Here is a 19,723-nt window from a genome sequence, read left to right as displayed (position 1 = left end):
CTTGTCCAAGCAGGAATTTTCCCTGCAGAGCAAAGTTCATGAAATAGCTATTCCACAGACACATGTTTGTGAGATCTGAGCTCCTCTGACCTCAGCGTGAGGGTCAAGAGTTAGAGGAACTATCTATTCTTCTCTTCTTTCACCAGACTCCCCTCACAAGATTATCTTTCTCTCCTCCTTCCCCTCTTTCTCATCATTAAGGCTGATATGTTAATAACCTGTCAACGTGTCGCCATTAACATTTAGAATAAAAAGCAAATCATTATGAAGCTTTGCCCTGTTCCTAAAATTTCCAAAAATTTACACAGAAAAAATAAACACTTAGGCCTAAATGGTTCAGGTTATAAAGCAATTGTCCACTTCTCAATGAACTGCTGATCCACAGATGTTCTCTCCTTCTCCAATGCCTTCCCTGATCCAGACAGGTTTTTCCAAATTTCTAGTGATTAAACATTTCCAGTTATGTTGTCTAGTCATGACATGGGTTACCTAGATTTCATGAGAAAGCATCAACCCAGTCATATTTCTGGACTAGTTCCTGATTCAAATCTCTCCCTAGCATTTACAATATCCTTTGCACCAAATTCTCTTGGAGCAAGTAATCTTCCTGAATAATAGCCAGGATCTTGTTAATTCTTTGAGTTGTCTTCCAGGATATTTTGTTATTTAAATTATATCACAGTATAGTTTTGCTTAGGTATGTGAGTTTGTTTGGAGAGGTATCAAAGAGTTAACCTCATCTTCCATCCCTTGTTTTATAAAGTTCGGGTGACATGGTCCTACCAAGCTCAGACTTTGAAATTTCTTATGTTTCCCATTCACTGCGGTTGACTACAATGTAACAATAACTTTTTTTTTCTTTTTTGGATTACAGTAAGATAACTTTGGAAAGTTTATATTCTGTTCTTTCATTTGTATTGAAATTGAGTACTTCTCAAGATGACTAAAATGAGAAAGGTTAATTTTCTTCATGGGCAATGGACCGAAAAACAGCATTCTTACAAACTATTATCTTGGATATAGACTACCAGGAGTTTTAGAAATAATCAGTCTTTACTGCTGAAAAAGTGGGTCATCATTCTTTCTCTTCTTTCAAAGAGAGCACACACATCCCTGGAAATGTGACTTGGTAGTGTACCATTATCAGAGATATGGGCCTGCCCTCTGTGAGCTTATGTTGGGTCAAAGAAATGGGTACACAAATGACAAAGCACAAAATCCAAAATTTCATTAACATCATTCTGTGAATTCCGTGGTACAACTTGGAGATCAGTGGCTTAGCCAAATGCAAAACCCAGGTGTCCTCGAGTCCAGTTAATATTGTCAGGTATTAAGTAAAACTCAAACAAAAACGAAGGCCTTAATATTTGTAAAAAACTAAATTATAAATTTCTGAATAGCTACTCCATTCATGTGATTAAAAAATTAATATAACATGGGGCGCCTGGGTGGCTCAGTGGGTTAAAGCCTCTGCCTTCGGCTCAGGTCATGATCCTAAGGTTCTGGGATGGAGCCCCGCATCAGGCTCTCTGCTCCTCGGGGAGCCTGCTTCCTCCTCTTTCTCTGCCTGCCTCTCTGTCTACTTGTGATCTCTGTCTGTCAAATAAATAAAATCTTTTAAAAAAATTAATATAACAAGATACGAATCCAGAGTTCTGATTCCCATTCACTCCTTTCCCCTGCCTATTCCCTATTGGTGAATACTTCAGATAGTTCCTCAAATATCTTTCTAGTATTTTCTTACACAAAAACGAGAAAATTTGAATCTTTTACCTTTTCTTACACACAAAAAAATACCTTATTGTGACACTTTTTTGCACTTTATGCATTTTCCACTGATAATATATCCTGGAGACGTTTCATACCAGGATATAGAGAAATGTTTCATTCTTTTTATAGCAACAGATCATTTCATTGGTGCTTCATTCATTGTGTGGACAGACAATTCTAACTCTTGTTAGCTAAGGCCTTTCCAGCAAAGACACTTCTTTCTAGGTATACAAACTAAAAGGGTGATTGCGAAAAATTGATATTTAAGGCACAGGAAACTTTTCCTTTTAACTGGGCTCTTTCAAAGGTCAGCTTCAGCAAGGTAATCTAGACATCTCACCGAGGGGGCAGATGCCAGGCCCTTTGGCTGTGTTTATAAGAAGACTACATTTTCTCTGATCTGGCTTAGTCTTGGTGTTTCGTACACATACACACGGACACGATGCATGCACTTTCCCAAGACCTGAACTCACACACATTAAGGGAACAGGGTGATGGGTGACTGGTGATGTAGGTAGTGACAGTCCCTAGGTAGAATCAAGGATACCGCAGTTCTTTATTTCTCCCCAAAGCAGCTGCGTGTTGAAGTTATCAGACCATATCAGGCTTAAGGGACATTAAATGTCAGGAGAGCAGAACTGCTATAGAAAGCTGACGGGAGCTGCGGGAACCTTTAGTATCAAATGTTCTCCTGTATAATAATAGGCAGCAGCATCAATCTCAGAAATGCTGCTACAAATGTCAAAGAAAACCTTCCCCATATATAGATTAAAGTTGCAGATAAAAACAGAGGACCAAATCAAAGCCCTAGTGTTCTCTTTTTGAAACCACCCTGCCAAAAATGCAATTTCTGAGTTATCAAAAAATAGAATCTCTCAAATAGCATTCATAAAGTTTCACATTTTGGTGTTATCACAGAGGCTTATATTGAGAAAATGCTATTTCTTCCTTCCCTCCCCCTTCAAGGTTGAAGCAGCATCCCATCTTCTAACAAGGAATGTTTACTTCAGAACAGCAAGCTGGGAGGCAAACAGCCCTGTGTTCTCCAGGGCCAGAGAGCCACGTGCCAAAGCGCATTGGCTATTGCCTAGGAAACCCCCTTCATGGCAATAGGATCTGGGAAATAAACTTTTTAAAGTGACCTTGTGAAGCCAACATCAATGACCCCTGAATAAAATTTCATCTGGTGGAGCAATTTAGACATCATAAATACAATGGAGTGCCGATTGAGAAATCTGGGTGTAAAAATATAAACAGAGTTTGGATTTATAAGGCCTCTTTTGGATGTGACAATTCAGACAGTAAGCATTACGAGTCTGATCTATCAAGTAGAGAGTCAGGTTGGGAGAACTACATTTGTTTCGAGAAGGGAGAGGCAATGTGACAAACAGAAACTTTCCTCAGCCTTGGTGAAGGTACACAGATGCATACACACACACACGCACACCCAAGAACAAACACCCTCACACACCTACGCGCAAATGCCTAATTGAAGCTGCTGCTGCTGCTCCGGGATACCTCCTGAGGTTAATCTCGCCAATTCACCACAGATCCCAGAGCAAGGAACGTCTCAGAAACAAAATCATGACCATATTCCTTTGACCTATTTCTATATTAAAAATGACCCTAATGTGTTGCCCTAACAAAGAGTGTTCAGCATAATATTTTTCCTGGTGTTCCCCTCAAGAATGTCTTGCTCATTGACTTCCCTATACAACCCTAGTTATGGAAAGGGCTCCATACATCTTTCTTTGAAAGGCAAAAGATTTACACCATCTTTTTTTTTTTTTAAATTTTTGACAGACAGAGATCACAAGCAAGCAGAGAGGCAGGCACAGAGAGAGGAAGAAGCAGTCTCCCTGCTGAGCAGAGAGCCTGATGCAGGGCTTGATCCTAGGACTCTGGGATCATGACCTGAGCTGAAGGCAGAGGCTTTAACCCACTGAGCCACCCAGGCACCCCGATTTACACCATCTCAAGAGAAACCAGATCACCTATATATCTTTTAATAATCTGTGTTTATTGTAGAAATAATTATATGAGATCTTAAAAAACAGCAAAGCATTTTTGTTTAGAAATTTGCATTTGATTTTCTTGTCTCTCTGAGCAAGGCTACTGTTTTCCCAAGCACCTCTGGGAACTTAGATTTCAAGTGACTCAGTGTCCCCCTCTGAAAAAGACATAGGGAGGAAAGTTTTTCGAAGACAATGTTTCTTGATGGTATCATGGAGATCTAAGTGGCTTCAACGGTTTGCTATTAATCTCTGATAAATAAATGGTCAATAAGTGATACTACTTGTGAATTATGCCTTTGCTATAGACTACGCTGCAAGACGCCTGCAATTTGGACGCCTGCATTCTAACGGCTGTTAGAATGACGATACTATTACGGCCATTTTTTTTTTTTCAGATATCAAGTCTTAGAACTTACTAGTTTTTTCCCTAAATGTTAGGTTATTAAAGTTATTAATACTTGACCTACTGTATTAAGAGGAAAGACAATCTTAAGATATATTTAGCAGATATAATGCTGGGGGCGGGGGGATGGTTCCTTTCAAAAATTAACAGCTTTGAAACAGTACCATACTGGATTTACTGCCTTTTCCTCCTGGGCTAGCCTATGTCACTTTGCAGTTCAGCTCTCTACATCTACTATCATTCTGAATATCAAGTAGTTCTGTTATTTTAGCCCCTAAAATTCATTTCCACATTTCCATTGCAAAGGTTTCCAAGTATGCCAAACTTACATCAGCTAATAGTTCAAAACAAAAACTTGGAAAAGAGAGGTTAGGGCTATCGCTTCCTCTTAGTTATCCTTCCAAATTTTCCTCCTGTAGATAAGAGAAAAAAGATCAAGGACACTGGCATATCTCCTTTAATCAGAGAGCAAACCATTTGTTTTATTCCTCTTCTAGTCCCAGCAGAGTATTACATATGATGATCCATTTCCAGAACCCTTAATCAATTCCATGGATATGGAATGTAAGCTCACTAGAGTGGAATGTAAGCTCCATAAGGGCCAACAAATTCAGGTGGATTGCAATTTCCCCCCAATGATAAGTATTATAAACAATTAGAGTAATGCCTGGTACATACAGATACTCAGTATTACCTAAATAACTTCTTCCCTTATAAATGTCAGTAAATTTTTTTCACTTAAGCTAGATTTTTAAAACATAGTATCAAATATTTTATGCATTCATTTCTGCATACATAAATATGTACTGATACATAGAGTCTGATGTGAAGCAGGTGAAGGGGAACAGAATTTTTCACCCCAAAAATCCATGTTTGGGGCATAAGGATTATCTTATTTTATTTAAATAAAGCAGACACAGGAGAAGCTTTGAAAACCAAGTAGAAGTTACCCTTTTGTAAGAGACCTTTGGGTTTATAAGGGAAATTTTCCCTTGTAAGGGCATCTCTTTCTCAAGACGGGGAGGGTTCTGTCTCTAGAAACTCCTCAGTAGAGAAATCAAAGACTTAAATCTACATAACATTACCCTTATTTACTGTGCTTTTCCCAGTAACTTCTCATAACTGGTGTTCTCACCCTCCATCAACATCTTTTTTTTGTCTGTAGCTGAAGATAGTATTTAAGGTGCTAGCTTGGGCCATTTTGGGGAGTTACTCAGTTTTCCTGGGTCTCTCCCATGTATACAGGACATATATTTTTAGACGAACAAGGGAAAAAAACAGAAACAAAAAAAAAATTGTCTTTTTATTACAGGAGGGTCCAGCCAATAACCTAGGAGGGTAAAAGGAAAATTATTTTCCCGCATCTACACAGGGATAATGTAATGGCATAGGCCCCAGTAATAGTAGTTGAGTGTTCATGGAATTTGCATTCTGATGGACCAGCAAGCAAACAGAATATAAGTAAGCAAATAAGTAAGCAAACAGATGTAAAATAAAAATTGCAGAATAGGAATGATATTATAAGAAAATAAATGGGTGCTGTGATAGAGAATAATAGAAGAAACTACTCCCAGGCTTTTAACAAATCTTTATTTTTTTCTTTTCCGTTTCTTCCTGAGCCTAGAATAATAAATAAAATTTCTCCCATTTTACTGAATCTTCTAAATAAGAGAGAATATTGTAAACAAAATTGCAGACTGGTTTCTTCACTATGGCATAGAATTTGTGACTCACAAAACCATTTTAACTATGAAGGATGTTAGTTCAGTCATATATTTCAGGCTTACTTAAAGAAAAAAAGACACATCTTAAAAATAATTGTATCCATGCGTACAATATATTGATTCTCCATTAGTTATAACAATAGTGTAAATAGAATGAAAGATGGCAAATTCAAGAAATCATTCAAATTGGTATTTTTCTTCTTATTGGTCAGATTCTCAAAGTCATATTAACCTACCACACTTCCTTCATTCCTCTACAATTTGATGTTTATTACCTTGTAGTAGGTAACTTTTTGATACTGGCTCTTTCCCCAAAGCATAATACCCTTGTTATCCACCCAATTTGGTATATGTTTCAATATTGTGTTCCTTTTCAGTGCTGAGTAATGTTTTATTAACCCTTCACCCATTGAAGAACAATAACGTTGTTTCCATTTTGAGATCACTACATATACAGTTACTATAAACATTCAAGTCCAGGTTTTCATCTGGATGTAATTTTTCATCTCTCTGGGATAAATGTCCAAGGTTTTGATTACTAGGTTCTATGAGAAGAGTATATTCAGTTTTTAAAGAAATTACTAAGATATTTTCCAGAGAGACTATCCCATTTTACATTACCACTAGCAAGATACGAAAGATCCAGTTTCTTGCATCCCAGCATTTGGATTGTCTTAATTTTAGCTGTCCTAATAGCCACATAGTGATATCTCATTGTGGTTTTCATTCGCATTTCTTAAAGACTAATGATCCTGAATATATTTTCATGGGCTTGTTATCCATTGGTCTTTGATAACCTGTACCTTCCTGGTGTTTCCTATTTTCCAGTTTTGTTGTTTATGGTTTTGTCATTTTTTATGTATTGTAGACATGATTTCTTTGCCAGATATTTCCTCTAAGTTTGTGCTTTGTCTTTTTTTCTTAAGGTATTTTAGAGGACAAAAATTGGTCTTTGAGGAAGTTCAATTTATTGTCCTATACTTTTGTGGGTTTATTTGTGGGTTCTCTTTTCTATTCCTTTGATTAGTTGGTCTTCCGCTCAACAAGTTCTATAGTCTTTTAAGGTTTACATTTCTTAATTTTTATTTTTGATAAATTGCATATATTTTAAGTATATAAGAGTCATTTCATATACTTTGCAAAATGATTGCCACAAGCAAATTATCACATATCTGTCACCTCACGTACGTTCTCACAAAACACACATACATACACACACATACCTTTAAGATCTACTTAGCAAATTTCAATATAGTATGTATACAACACAGTATTAACTAGAGTTACCATGACATAAAATAGACTTTCAGAACTTCCTGTCTTGATTACTGTTTCCTTTAGTAGACATAGCAATTTCTACCACTTTTCCAAAATTGTTTAGCTATTATAACGCCTGTTGCTTTTCCAAATAAATTTTAGAATAAGCTTGCCAGTATCTACAAAAATCCACTAGAAATTTAATAAAAGTTTCATGAAACTTGTAGATCAACTAACTTGGGGAGAACTGACGTATTTACTATGTTCATTCTTCCAATCTACAACACTGTATGTGTTTCCATTTATTTAGTGCTTTAAAAAAATTTTTTCCATAAACATTTTATAGTTTTTGACATATAATTCTTGTACCTGGTTTATCATATTTATATCAAATATTTCACCATTTAATTGTAAATGGTATTTTAATTTCCATTTTCACGTGCTTATTGCTAATATATAGAAATGCAGTTTATTTTTTTTTAATTGATCTTGTATCCTGACATTTGTTGAACTCACATAGTTCTAGGAGTTTTGGAGGACTAAGTTTCTCACAATTTTCTACACAGACATGTCATCTGCTCATAGAGATAGCATTGTTTCTAACTTTCCAATTTGTGGGTCTTATTTCCTTTTCTTGCTTTATTGTGCTGGCTAGAATATCCAATACTATGTTGAATCAGAGTAGTAAGGGTAGAAATCTTGCCTTGTTCCAGATTTTAGGGGTGTATCATTCAGCTTTTCACCATTATGTATGTTAGCTGCAGGTGTTTTAAAGAGGATTTAATCAAATTTAGGGTTTTTTTCTATTCCTAGGTTCGTGGAGAGATTCAATCATCATCGAGTGAGGAATTTTATCAAAAGTTTTTCTTGTATTGATACAATCATATGACTCTAGCCTATTGATGTGATGGATCACAAGGACTGATTTTTTTTTAAAATAGTGAACTAGCTTTGCATTTGGTTGTGGCATATAATTTTTTAATTGCTGGCTTTGATTTGCTAATATCTTATTGAGTATTTTTGAGCTATGTTCATTAGAGATCATCACCTGTAATGTTTTGGTTGTTTTTCGTTTTTCACTGTTTTGTCCAGTTTTGGGTATTTTTACTGAACGATCAATTCAGGATTTAATGATCTAATCCACTAACTCATGAAATAAAAAGCTAAGCCCTGGCGCTCTGCCACCAACTGCCCCATCCCAGAGAATCCTGAGGAGGCTGGACAAGTCAAAAGCATAGCTTCTGGCTGGGTTTGCAACCAATGTTGCCAAACTCAGATAAACTGGAGTTGTTCTAGAGTTTTACACCTATGAACTCAATTTCTTTAACAATTATAGCTCCAATCAGATTATTTTATATTGGGTGTTTTTTGTGTGTGTTTTATCTTTTTTAGTTGTTTCGGTAGAAGGCTTCATTTGATACCACTTATTCCTCCATTGCTCTAAACAGAGATCTTTTGAAAATAATGCAAGTCACATTTTTAAAAATTGTCTAGAAAGAAGGCAGCAAGTCTCTGCATCATTGAGACCTCAAGAAATAAACCAGATAAAACACTAGGGCGTGGGGGCCTCTCTGGACAACATAAAAATTGTTAACAAAAAAAGTTTGAAACTGATAAAATGAATTTTGCTAAGCAGTGCAAAAATTCAGGTGAAAAATAAACTCAATTATGACACTGAATAATTATAATAAAATATATCCACAGATATCTTAAAGACTAATTGCTGTTTTCTGGGCAGTTCCTGTAAATATGCATTAGGTCTGAAGCTAACTAATACCTATGTGTATCTTACAACATTTATTTTGGAAGGCCCTCACAGGCAAAAGATGGGTGCCCTGAACCAGTACAAGAATAGGTCCTAACTCATTTATGAAAATCTTACAGACTCCAAAGTGAAGTTGTTTGATTACAACTATTCTTACCTTTATAAAATACAATCTTAGAAAGTATAGAAGTGGCTTTAATTTTAAAAACATCAGGGTCTACTGTGACTGCTGATTTGTTCAAATCCTGCTAATGGTAGATTGCTTAGACAGGACTTGGATTTACATAAACATTTAAAATAATCAAAGATCAGAGCTCAAATATCAAACTCAGGCAAATGTCAATTTCCCTCTTCTTTGCTTCAACTGAAAATCAAAAGGGCTAATTTTACTAGTATCAAAAACATTTCCCCTTCTTAATAACCCCATGAGACTGAGGCCAAATCAAATGTGATATTTGCTTTTATATCAAAAACAAAGTAAACTTTTATAAATCAAATTTTATGCAGTCTATAATGTAAAGAACCAATGAGAGAGATTTATCTCAAAATCCATAAATTGAACACAAACTCATAGAATAAATTAAATCAAATATGAAAGAAAATCAACATCTAGGTTTAGGGAACAATAAATATGTAAAAAGATTGAAAAATAATACAGCAAGGCAATCAAAACCTCCAGCAAAAAGAGTGGCAAGGGATAGGTCCTACAGATAGAAAAGTGAAATATAATGAGAAGAATGGTGTTAAAAGAATTTCCACGTCACTATCCGAAATGAGCACATTACCTTGTGGCCCTGCGGCAGGGATAGAGTTTCTGAGCACTGATCTTATTTCCATCTCTGTAGTGCAATGGCTTTCCCTGGTCCTCAGAAAATAAAGCTTGCTGGGAAATTAATTTTGCAACTACTTAGTTCAAAACGATTTTTTGTAAAAAACACTAACGTCAGAAAAACTCAAGCTTATCTGAAAGGGAAGTGACAGCCACTTGTAATTGAAGATCTGAATCATCATGCTATTGTTCAAAAAGACTAAGCCAATGTGGCTAAACCATTATCATCTATAAAGAAATTGTTGCCATACCCTGAGAGTTTGTGCCTCTATCGTAGTAAACATTTAGTGGATATGTGTTTATGGTGGCAATACAGAGGACACTAATGGGATAGAAGATGAAAGGAAAGTGTGGATTTGTCTGTTTTAAGATTTTATTTGATGAGAGCACAAGCAAGGGGAGCAGCAGAGGGAGAGGGAGAAGCAGGTCCCCTGTCCTTCCCTGAGCAGGAAGCCCAGTGCAGGGCTCGATGCCAGGACCCGGGGATCATGACCTGTGCTGAAGGCAGACACTCAATCAACTGAGCCACCTAGGTGCCCTGAAAAGTGTGTTTTTAGTAATTATATGGTGTCATTTTATTTAAGAAAGGGGTGAGAAGGAAGAAAGAAAAGGGAAGAGAGAACAAGGGAAAAAGATGGAGTTCTCTTGGACACTGCCTCCCTGGACTCCTATTGCCTATGGCGACTGGTATCTATCATACTAGTATGGCATTCCAAGATAGCATTAGCTCAGTAGTAATGACAACACCATTTGTTAAGCACCCACCACAGGCAAGATGTATCTAAACATTCTAAAAACATGATCACATCTAATTCTCAAACCAATTCTGCAAGATATGGTCTTTACAGATAATGAAACTGAAGCCCTGAGGCAGTTAAGTATACCGCCAAAGGTCACACAGCTAGTAAGTAGACGAGTTCAATTCACAAGTCCCTACTTTTGGGGCAACTGGGTGGCTCAGTTGGTTTTACATGGGACTGTTGATTTTGGCTCAGATCATGATCCCAGAGTTGGGAGATGGAGCCCCATAATATCCATGCTGGGTATGGAGCCTGGTTTGGACTCTTCCTCTCCCTCTGCCCCTAGCCCCTGCATATATGTGTGCGGTCTTAAGAAAAAAAAAAAAAGTTTCTATTTTCACCACTGTGGTAGACTAGCTTCTACCACATTTTCATATAATTCTTCATAAAAACAAGTCTTTTTTTCTTCTTCTTCTTTTTTAACCTATGTAGCTTATAAGCTCTTTCAAATCTATGTTCAGACATTAGTTTTATTTTCTCATTTATTCAAAACATTTTACTTAAGTGCAATCTCCCAAGATTGCTTCAAGCTCTATTACTATCTAGGTTTCTAGTCTGTAAAAACCTCAGCCTTAGACGAGCTCTCATCAGCATGATGGGTGCTCAATAAAATCTTCAAAAATGACTTGTTTAATTAATGGATAACACCCCCCCATTTAAGGAAAAGAATGTTATAACATCAGTAGACACTGAAGTGTCCATTTTGCTTGAGGAACTCAAAATATTTAGAATAAGACGATGAATTTGGTTGTTTTTATGCTTCATTAAGAAGTGAATTGGCAGAGTATTTTATGAGATGCCTATTCCAATTCTTTTTAAATTATAGCACTTCTGAGTTTGTATATATCACTTTCCTTTTCCTAGTCTAACTTACTCGGTCCAACCCCATTTAACATTTCTATTCCTACCTAACATTTTGCAAAAGGCAAGGATTCTCAGTCATTAATATATCTCATATTATACTCTGTCATTGTTATTATATTTTTGAATCACAAGACTTTTACACAATGAGCTATCATTCCAAAATGATCTTAAGTAACAATTTTAAAAATTCCAATCCATTCTGTTGTGCCAGTGTATTATATTTCAACATGTTTTATCAAATATTTTAAAAACCACACGATATTTTTCTGAAAACACTTAGGCATGTGTCAGTGCTTGCATCATTTTATCCAATACTCTTGATAATCCAGTAAAGAGAATTCCCCCAAACTAAGCTGATTTGTTAGTCCCATAATCTATGTTTGACTATAGGTAGGAAAAATAAGACAAATTTGCAGAAGCATTTAAATAGGCTATTCAACATTCCAGACTACTTATTTAGGCTGAATAAGTATTTGGCAAATTAAAAACCACACAATTGTCTTTGTGCTATTAACAATCCAAGGATAAAGTTGTGGGAATAGTTAGATCAGAAAGATTCTAGGTGGCAACAGGGATGCAGAGAGGGAGGGAGTGACCATAATATTCTCCAGAACAATGATTTAGGGCCAAGTTCTTGGATAAATATTGTCACTGATAAACAACGGTATCTATAACCATTTCTGTGGAGTAACATCTTCTTAGAACATTCACCATAGTAGAGAAACAATCTCAGTAGAGGCATCCAGACAAGTAGAGGTCCTAAAAATTTATGGAAGTAAGCAAAGAAGATCAACCAGATAATACTAATGCCCAGAAAGACTTACAACTTTATCTTGGAATTTTTCAGGCTTAAAGAAAATATGAATAAGCATATATTTATTACATATACTTATTGACATTTGTATGTATAGACACAGATACAAATATAAACATATTTTACCATTTTTGAGATAGTATCTACTTCCTTAAATTCAAGCAGCTTTGGTTATAGCTACTGAAAGATTGTTTACAAAATATTTTTCACTAAATATTTAAATCCAGATTGTTTAGGCAGAGTTGAGACACTACAACCGTTCCTGAAAGAGTAGAATGCAGTAAAAAACAAACTCATCTTTCCATAAGAGGTCACAAATACCATAAGCTTGTGAATAGAACATAGAGGACAAACAAGTAAAAATCTCGTGTTCTGAAGTAGAAAAAGGAAGTAAGTAGTAGAGCCTTTAGAGCCACAATGTTTTAGGTCTGAAGAAACCACTGAAGGAGACTGGAAAACCGCCAAAAAACAACACAAATACATCTGTGGGTAGAAGACCACTGCCTGGCCAAGACTCATGTGGTAAGCAAAAATACAGTTACCCAGGGTGCCTGGGTGGCTCTGTTGGTTAAACATCTGCCTTTGGCTCAGATCACAGTCCCAGGGTCCTGGAATGGAGCATCACATCGGGCTCCCCGCTCAGCTGGGAGTCTGCTTCTCCCTCTCCCTCTGCAGATTTGTGCTCTAGCAAATAAAATATTTTTTAAAAACTAAAATAATACATCAGTTAAATCAGGCACACAGAGATTTTATTTCTGTTTCAAAAAGAAGAACATAAGCCACAACAAAGAGAAATAAAGTTGACCCTAGATCACAAAGTCCAAAGATTCTCAAGGAGATGGTCCTCAGTAATCAACAACTACAATACCTTCAAAAACAGAAAATATTTTCCATTAAATCTTGCCTATATATCAAGTTCTGGAACTTTCCTAATGCCTATAATAAAGGGGCACCAATGTAAGCGCTTGTCTATGTTAGAGGCCATTTTGAATTAGTGAGGAAAAATTTGTCAGAAGTCTGAGAAAGAAACCATCCCCACCTTGTGGGCCTCTCCTTAGGTGGCAGCAGTTGTCATAACTCAAGAAATCATATTCAGCCATGAACATCAGCGGTCCAAAGTCAGAGGCTTTACCTTAGCTAATTCACCTTTCCCATTAATATTGAAACTGTGTTACTTTGAGAAAACTTTACAGTTAGAAGCATCTCTTTGTGGTCACAGCACTATAAGTGTAAATAGGCTGATCACTTTATTTTTCAAGTTTGTTGCAGGTCTGAAATCACAATAAATAATCCATTAGAAGTTACCTATTAGTTATGTAGTTATTGGAAAACATCCGAATAACATGAAAGTTTTAGGTGTTATTTTATTTGAAAGTTTTCCGCTCGGGGAGAACTTCAATAATATCTTGACATGTACTGTCACTTCTGTATAAGACGAATGTGCTGGTCTAGGTTTCTCCATGATATATCTCGATAACTTGGATAGACTGCTATATTTGGGGGCCTGAAGTATTTTAAGGAAAGTTTCTGGAGTTGGGCTATTCAAACCCAACAGTAAATGTTAACACTCAGTTGTCTTAAAATCTTAATTACCCTCACATTCCCATACACTGCCAATACTTTCACACAAATGAAGTGTTAATTGGTATGAAGAAATTAGAAAATAGCAAGCCAACAATCTAGTATCTCTTTCAGGATTTTCAACCAGGTCTGGAGCCAATTCCTTGTTTTATTTATATTGAACCCTTTCATTTCTTAGACCTGAGCTCTGGGGAGCCCATTCCCTAAGACATTTTCTTAGAAATATGCCTATATTCTGAAAGGAAATCTTCTGAGAAAAGAGCTAAGAAAATGAAAGAGAAAGCAAGAATCAAAGAAAAGACAAAGAATAAAAACAGAATCAGATAAACAAAACAGGTGAAGTCTAGAAAATAAGAAAGCTCAAGCTTAAAGAAAATCTCTGCCAATTTGAAATAAAACTCCCCAGGCTTATTCCAAGATTCAAACATAAGTACTACATCTGTGGCAAGGAGCAAAACATTATTAAAATTCTAATATCCTAACATAATTTCTCTCTTCTTCTAGAATACCTAATTCCCATTTCCCTTATTACCTGCATTTGAGAAATATATTAATTTTTTCTAAGTCAATTTACATTTTTATAAAATGGTATAAAATACCTTTCCTTAAATATTTATTGGAAAAAAAGTTTCAGAGAAGTAGAGTTTTTGAGACAGTAATTTGTTTTTGTATTCAATCAAAAATTTCCTTTTCAAATGAATAGATAATCCATGTTAGATATGTCTATTGGCTATTAGAAGAGTAAAAAATGGTAAGAGACTGCTCATAGAAAGAGTATTTGGAATTGCCAATAATTCCCAGGTCTTTATGTTTTAGTTTGAGTTTTTTGTTAAATTAGTCTAATAATAGTACATTTCCAATGTCAAGTTTAAATGAGGTTATAGTGCAGGCAATAAATTCACAATAAATGCCAGATATCAACATATTACTATTATTTTTATTGTCAGTATTATGGATAGGATTTAAAAGATGTTTTTCTAGAGAAAGGGGAGTAACAAGTATAGAATCATCCTTCTATTTTTTGCTAATTTATCATCAACTCTCCACTTCAGAGATTAGGGTGAAAAAGAAAATAACCTGAAATGGGAAATAGAAAAATAAACTTGTCTATCCACTACTTTTATTAATTCACTAGTTCCAAAATTAGTTACATTACATAGGTAGAGTAAAGCTGTTGAAATTCAGTAAGGCCATTTAATTGGGGGAAAAAATCACATCAGGCACACCTGGGTGGCTCAGTCAGTTAAGCATCTGCCTTTGGCTCTCGTCATGATCCCAGGGTCCTAGGATCAAGTCCGGAATTGGGTTTATGGGAGCCTGCTTCTCCCTCTGCCTGCTGTTTCCCCTGTTTACTCCCCCTGCTCTTATGCTCTCTCTCTCTCACTCTCTCTCTCTGACAAGTATGTAAGTAGAATCTTTTTTTTTAAAAAAAATCAAATATACAATGGAGTATTACTCAGCCATCAGAAAGGATGAATACCCACCGTTTGCACTGACATGGATGGAACTGGAGGGAATTATGCTAAGTGAAATAACTCAAGCAAATAAAGACAGTTATCACATGGTTTCGCTCATAGATGGATTATAAGGAATAGTACAGAGGACCACAGGGGAAGGAGGGAAAACTGAATGGGAAGAAATCAGCAAGGGAGACAAACCATGAGAGACTCTGGATTCCAGGAAACAAATGAGGGTTATAGGTATTAAGGAGGACATGTGTTGTGATGAGCACTGGATATTAAACATAGCTAATGAATCGTTGAACACTACATAAAAAAACTAATGATGTACTATATGCTGGCTAACTGAACATAATAAAAATAAAATCAATTGATGTGGTAGTAACATTTAAATTCTTTTAAAAAACTGGGCCTCATGAGACTGACATACAATGATTGATTGTTCTCCAAATTCAAAGAACTTGACCCTTTAATAATATCAAGATTAAAGGAAAAACAGAATATTCATTTTTTTATTAAGTCTAAGATATTCTCTATTAGAGATTTTCACCTGGTCAAGTATGAACAACTTACTATATGGGTCAATGAATTGCTGGTTTGGTCTCATTTGCCCATGAAACAGAGTGTATTTAATTTGGAAATCTCTTTCCTTAGGTTTCTGTCACAACTATTTTCCTTAAAACTCTCCAGAACTTTAAATGGAAATCTATTGAAATACAAAATAAGAAAATAAAATTGAGAGAAAGAATAACAAAGATAAAATACATTTTAGAATAAAGACAGAAAAATAAAATGTGTTGAAGAGTCAGAATGACAAAGCACAAGGCATGGGGGAGGGGGTAGGAATTTGTTCTATACTCAATACATATTGCAAGGGCTGATGGTAAAATTCCAGTCTCATCTGTGGGCATAGCACAGATGGCAAAGGATATGGCAGATTTCTCATCAATGGATTTCTAACATGCTTTAAGCTCTATGCTCAAGTTAAGGTAATTTCAGATTCAAGAGAGCTTTCCAACAAGGTCTCTTACCCAAAGAAAATTATCTGTTAAAAACTTTCCATTTTTGCAGCACTCTCTTTTAACAGTTTCTACAATTTCCTGAAAAATACATAAACAGAGAACTAGGCTGGATGCAAACAGCTGCATGAATTCAACTCTTCTTGACTGATCTCTGAGTCCCTCATTTTGTCCCCAAGGTAATTCTAAGTATTAGAATGAAAAAAAAAAAAAAAGAAAAGAAAAGAAAAAAAGAAAAAGTAAACAAGAGATAAAGAAATACGTGCTATCCGAAGGTCTCTTAGACAGAATTCTTCCAATAAAAAGTAACAGGAGAATTTTAATAAGTCAGCAAATTTTAACCATTTCTTAATTATACAGTTCCACACATAATAATCATCTGAAAGAGGACAGTATAACCAGCAGGTCATACAGAAAAGACAGAATTTTAGGTGAGGAAAAAGATGTACTTACTAAGGACAATTTGGCAAATCACTAACATCTGGAAAAGGGTGCTAGAGAATGTTTGATTCTCCAGATTGTGACTAAGTTTCTTGCTATTGCTAGAGAAGTTTTCATGCAAGGTTGCTGTTACAGAGTAAACTGTCTCCCCCTGGTATTCTTACATTGAAGTCCTTACCCCCAAGAACTCAGAATGTGACTCTTGGAGATAGGGTCTCTGAAGAATAAAACAAGTAAATATGGTCATTAGGGAAAGTTCTAATTCAGTATGACTGGCATCCTTATAAGAAGATAAGAGAAGATTAGGACACAAGCATCCAGAGGGGAGACCATGTGAAGATACAGGGAGATGATGACCATCTACAAACAAGTAGAGAGACTTCAGAAGAAATCCACCTGCCAGTACCTTGATCTTGAACTTCCAGCCTACAAAATCATGAGAAACACATTTCTCATGATTGAGTTGTTTCAGCTACTTGTAAGACTGAGATATTCTGCTAAGTGGCAGGCCTTCCAAACTAATAGTTTGGAAAATGTTACTATGGTCAACTCGATTTTTTTTTCAATAATCAGTACATAGGTTCTCCAGCTAATTTTCCTCCCTTTCTAGTTCATTAACATATTTCCCATAAGCTGAATAGGAATTAAAAGAAAAATCAATTTGGTAAAACATTTGTTGCTGGGAGTTTACTTAAGAAAAAACATCTTTTTCCTCTTCTTGAATTCAAATTAGAGTTAGGCCCTCTCTCTTCATGCTCTTCCTATGGCACTTAGAGTATATTATAGCTCATTCCTAGATTATGAACTCTCTGCAAGTAGATTTTTTGCATGTCTATAACTGCCCTTATATTGCCTGGGACAGGATATTCCTAGTACCTTAGGTAATGCTTAGGTTATATTTACTAAATGTAACAGGTATTCAATGTTTGCCGAATCAGGGAACCCTACCACATCATTAACTTTCCTCTTTTTTTTTTTTTAAACTAATTGAAAAACAAAACTTAAGTGACTTTTCCAAAATCACATCAGTTTTGTGTTTGAAGGGACCCAACAAATCACACTCCTCATTTCTTAGTTCTGAACCACTAATGAAGACAAATGAGTCTAAAAATAGAGGCCAGAATGTTATCTTTATTATTAAGATTGAGTTAAAGAACATGGTCTAGGTATGTAAGAACCAAGGGCTTCCTAATATAGAACTCTAAAAGTAGATGTTCCTATCATTCTCAGACAATGGAATTGGAGTGCACATCATGTAAAATATAGAGCATGGAAGAGAAACCAAAATGACTTATTCCTTGGCAACTGGATTGTACACAAAGGAAGAAGTAAGTGGCATTTTGACACTCAAGAACAAAATAAGCCACTGCATTCTCCTAGACAGTAGTATGCCTGGGAGTTAAGAAAAATCAGAAGAGTTGCCCTAGTGGAGCTCCCTCTACAGGGAAGGAAACGCAAGGAGCAAGTGTTGCCCAGCTGGCACCTTACCAACCAGCACGGAATGTCCGGCGCTCAGACTCCTCTTCTGACACCAAGACTTCTCTTACTATATTTGCCTTCGTAAAATGATTCCGCAGATTTGAGAAAAAGAGTCAACCTGAGTTCAGAGGTCTCTCTAGATTTGAATGGTGACTGTTTGACTTTTATGTTAGTGCAGCAGTGAAGTTTTTAAAGACTTATTATATATAAAGCTCCACATTTGACACATGATAGAAACCACACAGAGAGCACAAAGACCATCTAGTAAGATATATCTCTCTCTCACACACACACACACACACACACACACACACACTCCAACTTGGAGCATTTCTGACCTGGTGCAAATACAAAAAAAGACTGGAAATGAGGGCTGGGAACAGAGAGAGATTAATAGTGGGGGAAAGGAAAATTTTTCCTAAAAGATTTTCAGCGGCATTAGTGCAGCTACTTATTTTCAGAAATAAGGAACAAGAAAATTTGTTCTCTGGGTTGTCAAATGATCCTTCCAATTAGCCCTGAGTGCAATTGTAAGGAACTATTGCCTACCACCACTGGTGTGCTGGTCAGTGTTTTAACAACTGGCTCTTGGAGCCCTGATTTGTAACGTTTGCTGATTTCTAGCATTCGCTGATTTCAGTGGTCTAAATATTCTAACCATAGTCCATTTCAAGCTCCTGCAGGACATCAACAGCGACAAAATTCCTGAAAATCTAACACTCGGTTCTCACCAGTCAGCGCAGGCTTGGTCCAGAAAGATGCCTAGAGAAGAAAAGCTCCACTGGAAAGGGTACAGATGGCCAGTGGAGGGACTCAGCTCTGTAATGTAGAAGGTGAAACAAGACTCTTGGGAGCCCACAGAGTTATCCAGGGAAACACACTAGGGCTTGGCTTGGGAAAGACTGCATTCTGGCACACTCAAGAACAGTTGAAGAATAGGTTTAGGCTCAAGCTGAGGGGTAATCTTACAGCTTTTCCATCATTTTCTAATTCCAGACATTGGAAATAGGAAATGATTTAAACAAATAAACAAGTAGAAAGCGCGATACCAAGAAGAGACATTCTCCCTCGATAATAGCAATACTGATCTCAGCTACGATGCCAACGCTGCTAACGAGAACGTCTAGTTTTTACTTGTCAACCACCACTGGTTACTGGATGCTAAGACTGACAGAAATAAGGAACAGCCAAGGTAATTAGTAGAAATAATACACTGAACATTTCAACTGACCTCATGCGGAGAATGATAAAACTCATAATTTACAGCCAGTGTGTGTAAAAGGACGAAATGCAAGCATTTTCCATACATATGCACAGAGGCACAGGATGAAACTTTAATTTTAATAGTGGGGGCTTTTTTGGGTTCTAATTAAACCAATTGTGGATCTCTTTGTGGGTGCACAGTGACTTTTCTTAGGTAGTTAATTAGAGACGGTGTCTGACTGAGCACAATGGAAACGTGAAAAGGTAAATTAAGATTGAAAAAAACCTCTGATGACAGA

The sequence above is a fragment of the Neovison vison genome, chromosome 13 (assembly GCF_020171115.1).
Source record: "Neovison vison isolate M4711 chromosome 13, ASM_NN_V1, whole genome shotgun sequence".
In the NCBI taxonomy this organism is placed as follows: domain Eukaryota; kingdom Metazoa; phylum Chordata; class Mammalia; order Carnivora; family Mustelidae; genus Neogale; species Neogale vison.
The sequence above is the reverse complement of the archived record's forward strand: the minus strand, read 5'-3'. Positions refer to the sequence as shown.